This window comes from Marmota monax, unplaced genomic scaffold (genome assembly GCF_021218885.2).
Source record: "Marmota monax isolate L192 unplaced genomic scaffold, Marmota_monax_Labrador192_F-V1.1 WCK01_AAM20220418_F8-fsc00029, whole genome shotgun sequence".
Lineage (NCBI taxonomy): Eukaryota > Metazoa > Chordata > Mammalia > Rodentia > Sciuridae > Marmota > Marmota monax.
In genome coordinates this window covers 8,000,354-8,009,636 of record NW_026693024.1, presented here as the reverse complement: position 1 = coordinate 8,009,636, position 9,283 = coordinate 8,000,354, and the positions used below count along the sequence as shown (strand labels likewise).

Below are 9,283 nucleotides of genomic sequence, written 5' to 3'. Positions count from 1 at the left end.
TAAGCAACTTAACAAGACCCGGTCTCAAAATGAAACATAAAAAGCGCTGGGCATGTGGCTCAGTGGTTAAGCATCCCTGTGTTCAATCCCTAGTACCCCCCACCAAATAATAATTATCAATAGTTTCCTGCTAACATTAGGCTCTAAGGTAAAACAGATCATTCTTATGGTCCAAAATAGTGGTTTCCTGACTTTTAAAAAAAATGCTCCTATTTGTAAAAAACCAATTTGCAGAGGTCCCAGTATATGCGTGTTTTTATTTATAAATTACACGCTACTATTATACAGTATAAAAGATGCAAAAATGGTTATGCAAAGAAAAATGGTTATGCAAAGATGCAAAGAAACGGTTATGGGCATGTCTCCAAGATTCACCTATGGCCAATAAGAACATGAAAAGATGCTCAACCTCATCAGTCATTAGGGAAACGAAAATCAAAACCACAGTGAGATGCCACTTATATTCAATAGGTAGTCTAGAATTTTTTTAAAAATTGGAAAACTCATACATTGCTATGGAATGTAAAATGGTAAAGCCACTGTGGAAAACAGTGGTTCCTCAAAAAGTTAAACAAATTTACTACATGGCCCCCAAATTCTGCTAAGTATATGCCATTCCCCAAAGAATTAAAAACTGGGTCCCAATATTGACAACAGCATTTTCAAAACAGTCAAAGTGTAGAAGCACCCCAAATATCCATCAACAGATGAATGGATAAACAAAGTGTGATATATACAGACAGTGAATATTATCCAGCTATAAAAAGGAATGAAGTCCTGATCCTTGCTGCAGCATAGATGAATCTTGAAAGCAATATGCTAAATAAAAATAAACCAGATTCTAAAGGTCAAATACTGTATGATCCTACTTGTATGAAATATCTAGAATAAGTATAAGACACAGAAAGTAGATTAAAAGTTACCAGGGGCAAAAGGAAAAAAGGAGTTAATTCTTTCTTTCTTTTTTTAGTTGTAGATGGACACAGTAGTTTTATTTATTTATTTCTATTTGGTGCTGAAGATCCAACCCAGTGCCTCACACATGTCAGTTGAGTGCTCCACTAAGCCACAACCCCAGCCCTAAGGAGTTAATTCTTAGTGGAGAATTTTTTTTTTGTACGTGTTTGTGTGTGTGTGTGTGTTTGCTGGAGATTGAACCCAGGGGTACTCAACCACTGAGCTACATTCTCAGATATTTTAATTTTTTTTTTTTTTAATTTTAAGACAGAGTCTTGCTAAGTTGTTGAGGCTGGCCTCAAACTTCTAATCCTCTTGTCTCAGCCTCCTTAGTTGTTGGGATTATAGGTGTGTGCCACCATACCCAGATGGGAGTTAATTCTTTTTGTGTGTATATGTATGTGTGAGGGGTTAATTCTTAATGGTCTATTTTGGGGTGATGAAAAATTTGCTTTGGGTGTTGAAAACAGAGTGCTAACAGTTGCACAACAATGTTAATGTAATTAATGCCACTGAATTATACACTTAAAATAATTTCAACAATAAATTTTATGTTTTATATATATATGTATTTTTTACTTTTAAAATTTTAATAATAAATAGTTTCAAAAGAAAAAAACAAAAATAAGAGTACATCATTACTCCTTGAGCTTGTATTTCAGTTCTACTTTTCATAGATTATTATAATACATTAATATGCTTAAAGTATTTCACTGGTCACCCGCACATATTTATATGCATTGAATATTCTTTTTTCTGTGGCTATCAGTCTCTAATTGCCTTTTTAAATTTTTTTAAAATTTTAATTTGTAATACATGATAGCAGAATGCATTACAATTCATATTACACATAAAGAACACAATTTTTCCTATCTCTGGTTGTACACAAAGTACAATCACATCCTTTGTGTCTTCATACCTGTACTTAGGGTAATATTGACCTTCACATCCAGCCATCTTTCCTGCCCCTGTGCCCCCTCCCTTCCCCTCCCTCCCCTTTTCCCCTTTGCCCTATCTAGATTCATTTACCGCCCCCCCCCCCCATGTTACATATATTTTACCACCAGGAAAAAAACTTTTTTTTAAGGACAATGCTAAAGGAAAAGGCAAAAAAAAAAAAAAATGCAAATTGATATTGTAGCATCTCCTTCTAACACCCCAGTGGGTCACACTGCATGCTACAGGGTGCAGGGTATGAAGGGCAGTTTCCAAAGACAAAGAATTAACAAAAGGGCAGTGGGGGAGAGAGACCATTGGGAAAATTAGTCTGGATTTTGCTGATGCCACAACTCAAAAAGGATTTTATTTTTATCACTAATGGAAAAAGGCCTTTTTGCTGTCATCTTTCCATAGAAATAAAGAGAGACCATCTGGAAGGTCTTAGCATCCCTCACAGGACAGACCTGGAGACCTGAATCATCCAAGTCAAGAAAAAACACCAGGAAAGCCAGCCAGCGAGTGAGTGCCGGTCCCCCCACTGCAATGGCCCACGTGGAACCTCACAAAACACACCCTTGTGCCTTTCCAATCTTTCGCATGGTCTCAGGTAAGACCCAAGTCCAACCTCAAATAATCTTTTTCCAAACTGTTTTCAGAGTCATTTTCAACACCCCCCCCCCAATCCCCACCCAGCCTCAAGAGCATCAATCATGGGGGGAAATGACAGGAAATAATAAAAAGATTAACAGCTCACCATCAAGAAACGCCTATAGTGCCAGGGCTGAAAGTGTCAAGAGTGGGGCTGGCTGAGGACCAAGGTAATCAAAAGTAAAACACACATGAGTTGGAGAGCTAAGCTGACATTTCAGGAGTCACAAAGTCCCGTCGAACACAGGAATGACAAAGCAAAGAGGCGCAGCCACAGAACAATGTATTTCTGTACTACCGTGAAGTCCCCAAATCTCCTAAGCTTTCTTTTCTTTTCTTTCTTTTTTTTTAAATCATGGAGTTTCATTGTACAAATAAGTCTCATGTGGATGGCTGACATTTGATTTCAAAAGTTGAAGTACTTTTCTAGTCAAATGAAAAAGATCTCAGCTTTAAAATAAAAGTTAAAAATCAAGACACGCAAGACCCTCAGGACTGTCCCAATTTGTCTTTTTTCAGAGATCCGTGACGTAGCCGTATGAATTGATTGTACCTTTCCTTTAGCAATGAGTGTTGAAACTCATGACTGTCCTGCATTGGGAAAGGCAAACATTCTAGAACTGAAGTATGAAACAGTTGGTTCGTACCCTTCGAATCAATAGACTGGCCATATCCTATTAAAAATAACTGGTACTCCCAGAATTGACCCTTTACGAGAGCCTTCTCCTCTGAAATACTGCACGACTATGCGATTGCAGGACAAAGTACTTGGAAATGTATGTAAAGTCTGCTTCTGAACAGATTCTAGTAAACTACGCCAGGAACAGACAGGATTATGAACAGGTGAGTGTTCACACTGAATCCACCGTCTCCCAAGTTGTTGTGAGACTCTGAGTTGCCCATGTCAGATAGGATCTACCATTAGAAAAGCTTCCATTGGTGATTAAGTCCTATCACGGAATCTTGGCTTTTAAAAGATGGGTTCTCCCAACCCAGACATGTGTATCATGAATGTTCTTGTTTAAAAACGTTCCATTTTTCGCTCCAGCTCTGATATGGTTTCCCAGCTCTCTTCCCAAGTCTTCTAGCATGCTATATTAAAAAAGTCGCCAAACTGGTTTTCACACATCTTTTCAAGACCGATAAGCAAAAGTTTACCAAAGCAGTGTTTTGAGTAAGATCAACTCCGAGTTAGATTCTCTAAGTGTTCACCAATCCAGTGGTGCTGGTTAGATGGAGGGGTGGTTAAATAAGCTATGAATTTCCAAAGCCGTGAGAGCTATTCTCCCTTGGTAAAACACGAACCCACAACTTCTTTGGAAGCAAAGTTGACATCCTGTTGGACTCACGGCCTTCAAACCTGTTCTGTGGGTGTTATGAATGACTGCGTGCAAACAGTAAGTGATTGTGAAAATAAATTTTATAATTGGAAAAAAAAAAAAAAAGCCCTGGTACTGCTAATACACCTGGGTTGAATAAGAACTTCAGTGAACACCAATCACGTTTCCAGTGTTTTTCTTTTTTGTGATTCTTCAGTTAGACTTGTTGGAGTTAAAATTTGTTTCAATGCATGAGGCCCTGAGTTTGATCCTGTGCACTGAAATTAAAAATATGGCTTCATTTAACAATATGGTAATTTATATGATAATGAATCAGAAGGTCCTTGCTTATTTCCAATATTTTCAGTAGTTGATACCCATAGTATCATAAATAATAATAAGCTGTATCTCACCAGGTAAAGGAGGATAATATAATAATAGTAGCAAATATTACCTACTCCTCAGTGTGTGTCAAGAGAATACTTTCAGGGAGTACAGAAAAGCCAAGAACCTTGGTAACTTAAATTCTGAAAATTCACATTTGACTGTGTACCCTCTCTCGTGTACTCACAGCTTCAAGAATATATATTTTTTCATTTTTTGGTATTGGGGATTGAACCCAGGGCACTTTACCATGGAGCTACATCCCCAGCCCCTTTTAGTTTTTATGTTGAGACAGGGTCTTGCAAAGTTGCTGAGGGTCTTTTTAAACGGCTGAGACTGGCCTTGTGATCCTTCTGCCTCGGCCTCCAGAGCTGTTGGGATTGCAGGTGAGTGCCACCGCACCCAGCTGCTTTAATAAAACTTGAAACTCTTAAGATGCTAGCACTATTTCTGGCTTCTTAAAGGACTCTCAGGCATCAAATCGCCTTTTTCCTCTGTACTGACAGACTCCACAATTAAGCACCATGAAAGGATGTCCTCAGAGAAGCCCATCCTCCAAGAAACCCATCTAGCTACCTTCTCTCAGAAGAGAATATACATGCTGCTAGTATTTAAATGCCAGGTACTTAATACCATTCTCTTTCATTTATGTTTTTTGTTTTTAAGTAACCTGGGTTTCATTTTCTGACATTTTTAGAACACTCCTTTACATTCTTAGTGGATTTTTAAAAACCCAGATTCGATTGCACAACCATGTGAATACATTTAATACCACTGAACTGTACATTTAAACTGTTGAGGCAGGCCAGAGGGTATGGCTCATTTGTGCATACCTCTCATGTGCAAGGCCCTGGGTTCAATTCCCAGCACCAAAAAAAAAAAAAAAAAGGTAAATTTTATGTTATGTATATTTTATTACAATTTAAGAAAGAGGCTTAGATTCTGTCATCTTCCACTGTTCTCTGTTGGAGGGAAAAAGCTCAGTAGTAAAATAACCCACCCTTGGCTTAGACAGTTAAACTTAATGGATAGTTTAAATTTTGAGTTGTTTAGTGGCAGAGAGGAGCAGAAGGGTGGTGGTGTGGTGGGGGGTGGGGGTGGTAAGGATTCTGCCCCTGACATCTTCAGCATCAATTTTTAGTATGAACTTTTAGCTGCCCATTCACCAGGCATGTAATAATACAGACATGGGAGTTCCTCTCTTCATAGCTTAAAAAACAAAAAGAAAGCGAAAAATGAATGATCATTGGTAGCCAGATAATTAGCATCAGGCTAAATGAAACTTGGCTGTGACAAAGTACACAGCTTCTGCTCAACAGGACAGACATTTCTCTTCTGACAAGAAAGAGAGAGACAGCCAGCTATGCCTTGGAAGGCATCCACAGGCATCCCCTTTTAGAAATCCAACCACAAATTTCCAACCATCCTCGTATCTTTACACTGGAAGACCTTGTAGGCTTGCAGACCGCAGCTTGCCTTGCCTGGCTTGGGACTACTGAGCTTCCTTGCAGAGGATCAGCCAGACAGTCTGCTCCTGAGAACACTGCCAAATACCACACCCGGGTCTGAGTACCCAGAGGTACAGGAAGTGGTCTGCCCGGAGCCCAGGTGATTGCATCATCCCAGGATGATCCCATGTACACAGTTTGAGTCACTCCCCCACCACACAGAGCTCTCAAAACTCCACCTCCTTGCAACCTAGCAGGGCAGAGGACTGGGCCCATCCATCTACTCTTCCAGTCCAGCGCTAAATTTGGAAAGCAGCTCATCTGGATACAAACAACTTCCAGCAGGGCCTATCAATGACTGTCCATCAGATACAAAAGCAAAGGACAGGCTGCAAGAAACACATGGAAAATTAGAACTGTCTTGCTCTCCCTTTGAAGGACACAGGTCACCTAGGAGGAGGTGAGGTTCCAGGCTGGACTATTGATTGCTAGTCCAGAAGATTCTGATGTGGGGCGAGGCCCTTTATCTGATGAGCCAGGTTTGGGAACCACCAGGTTTAAGCGCTTTGGTTAGAACAGTGCTGAGTCAGAATATGAGCTCCAGGAATGACTAACTAGAGGAAGGAGAAGTTTCAAAATTATATTTAGAAGCTTTGTGGATGCTCCCTAAAAACTGGTCCCTTGTCAACAGGTTAAAATTTAGGCGTTCATTTATACCTGGTCTACCAATCACCTGACCCATCCATCCTCCCTTAGTCACTCAAACTCAGCTCCGATCATGACCTTGACCTTTGGTTTCTCAATTCAGTCCTTCAATTGACCTTGTACCCTGGCTTCCTGTTTCTGTTTCCCTGGATAATCCTACTTTTCAAGGAGCCTAGATTCTTCTCAGTGACCTTGGATTGCTCAAGTCCACTGCCCTCCACATCCAAATGCTATAAAATATTGTTGATTTTTCTTTCACAAAAAAGCACAAAACACTGCTTTCCAACCAATTCCCATTGATACTACATTTACCCAGGCCCCCTTGAATCTCTGCAAAACTCACTGGCCTTAAACTCCCACTCCAAACCAACCCACAAGATTAACCTTCCCCAAACCCAGCTTTGACTTTGTACAGGCATCATCCCAGCATGATTCACAGATACTGTGGGTTTGATTCCAGACCATGATGATAAAGTAAGCCACACAAACATTTGGGTTCTCAATGCATGACAAGTTATGTTGATAACTGATGCTGTAGTTGTGTGCATCATGTCTGAAGAGGCATACCTTAACTACAAATATTTTACAGCTAAAAAATACTAACAATCATCTGAGCTATTGGCTAGACTTACTTGACAATGGTTGCCACAAACCTTCAATTTTCAAAAAAACTTAAAAGCAAGCCAGCAATATCTATGAAGCACAATAAAAAGTGCAATAAAATGAGCTCTGCCTTATTTCTCTCACTCAAAATCCTTTCATAATTCCCCATTACCTGCAGATAAAAATCCTAATACGAAGGTTGGCATTCATGGTCGCTAATTGGCCTGGCCCTAATCTCTCATTCAAATGGCAAATTTCAAACTTGATCCATCTTTTTTCTAGCAAAATGAATCTACTCGAATTTGCTAAGTGTGCCCCACCACTTCCTGCTTCTTGGCTTATCTCACCAGGCTTGTAACACTGAAAAGGCCTTTTCCTCTCCAACTATAAAAACCACGTACATGCTCTAAGGACTAAGTTCAAGTCCTACAACCTCTCTCTGAAGCACTTCCTGATGGCTGGCACCTGGCAGCCACCCTCCCAGAATATGGCCAGCACCCTGTGATACCCAAGTCCTTCCTAAGCAAGGGCGTGCCTTTTCTCCTCTCCCTTCCTGGTACCCTCTGTATTCTCCACCTTTGACCAAGCTGGGTTGACAGCTGGGTTCTTGGCATTCCACTGAGGCCCTCAGCTCAGCCCACTGTGTTCTCTGTCCCTTCTGGAAGTTACTATGGTTCTTTTTTTTCTGACCCCCCCCCCTTATGGACAATCATTCATATACTGGTTGGCAGGCAATATCTTTTATTCTTCTACAGAATCAATACAAGTTTACTGTCAACAGTTTAGAGAATAAATAGAAGCAAGAAGAACAAAGTTTTCAAAAGTCTCCCATTCCTCTATTTCTCAACTCATTCTGACTGTAGTGTATGACTACACCATCCCTCTGACGCACATATGTACGTATTTTTTATTGGTGTTTTAACTTAACTCCTCAACAGTTGAACTTCTTACTATATATTTGTAATTTAACCGTCACCTCCAACTAGATCTTATTAGACTCAACTCTTAGGAACATGCATAGGCTTCTCGGCAATTCCTCCAGTGCTTGACAGAGCTCTGTACAGTGTGGGTGGCTCAGATGTTTCAAACATATGCTCATTCAAAAATATTTTGGAGGTATCAACGAGTAAATGGCTCAAGAAAGCCTGTTATACATAGGGGATTTCTTAAAAAGTGTCCCAAAATGTATACATCGTGTTTTAAATATATAAGAATACAATGTTAAGAACCCTGTTGTTAACCATTTCTTAACAGATGTTCATTCCTTAACTTGCTTGCTTTCTTTTCTTTTTTGGGGGGTGGGTGGGGGGTGGGGGGAATTAAACCCAGAGATGCTTTACCATTGAGCTACATCCTCAGCTCTTTTATTTATTTATTTTATGTAGAGACAGGGTCTCACTAAGTTGCTTAGGGCCTCACCAAGTGGCTAAGGCTGGCCTTGAACTTGCAATCCTCCTGCCTCAGACTTCTGAGTCGCTGGGATTATAGGTATGGACCACCATGCCCAGTCTTAATTTGCTTTCTTAATCATATATATATATTTTTTTCACGAATTCAGAGATAAAATCTGGAGAAATGATGGGAAGACTAAGGAAGTATGCAACTTTATTTTACTTAAATTTTCAATTCATTTATTTAACAACAGCTCTAGTTCAAACCGAGATTTTAAAGGCTAATTATCTCATAGAAAAGGAAACCATGCTTCTCCAAAGAGTGTATGTTAACTTTTATCGAGTTCCCAGAAAACTTTTGTGTGACTCTCATTTTCATTCAGAAAATGTCTTCAACGTATGAAATCTCTCATCCTCCAACTACAGTTGCAAACACCCTAAGTGAAATTTCTGACTTTTTCCCAGTTGAACTGAATTTAAAAAGTCTCATCTATGATCCAAAAGGAGGCCACCTATTAATAATAACTATTATTACTCCCATTCTATTAGTGATACAACTCAATAAAAGTCACCTAGTTACAAAAATAATAATAATTTGGGCTGGGGGCGGGGTGTTAGCTCAGGAATAGAGTGTGTGCTTAGTACATACAAGGCCCTGATTCAATCCCAGCACCAACACCCCTCATTTTTTTTTCTTTTTGTGGATTAGATCTCCATGAAAGTTTTCACAACAAAATAACCTTTCATATATTTAGAATATAATTTAATTTACAAAAATATTTCTTTTTTCAGTTTTTATCCCCTAAGAGTGTATTCTCTTTTTAAAAGTAAAATGCATCTCTATCAATGTAGGTTTCTTTCTGTAAAATGCCTTTGAAATAGGAATTTA

General features: G+C 39.4%; 1 long non-coding RNA gene across 2 annotated transcripts in view; it reads left to right on the top strand.

Annotated features, from left to right (window-relative positions):
* The first annotated feature begins 3,152 nt into the window (after positions 1 to 3,152).
* The window catches only part of LOC124098654 (uncharacterized), a 40,730-nt gene continuing 34,599 nt past the window's right edge, over positions 3,153 to 9,283 (top strand). Inside the window, exon 1 of one of the 2 annotated variants that reach the window (XR_006853654.2) lies at positions 3,153 to 3,387. This is a non-coding gene — a long non-coding RNA (uncharacterized LOC124098654). The remainder of the gene's footprint in view (positions 3,388 to 9,283) is intronic. The other variant, XR_006853655.2, reaches the window with a different exon arrangement.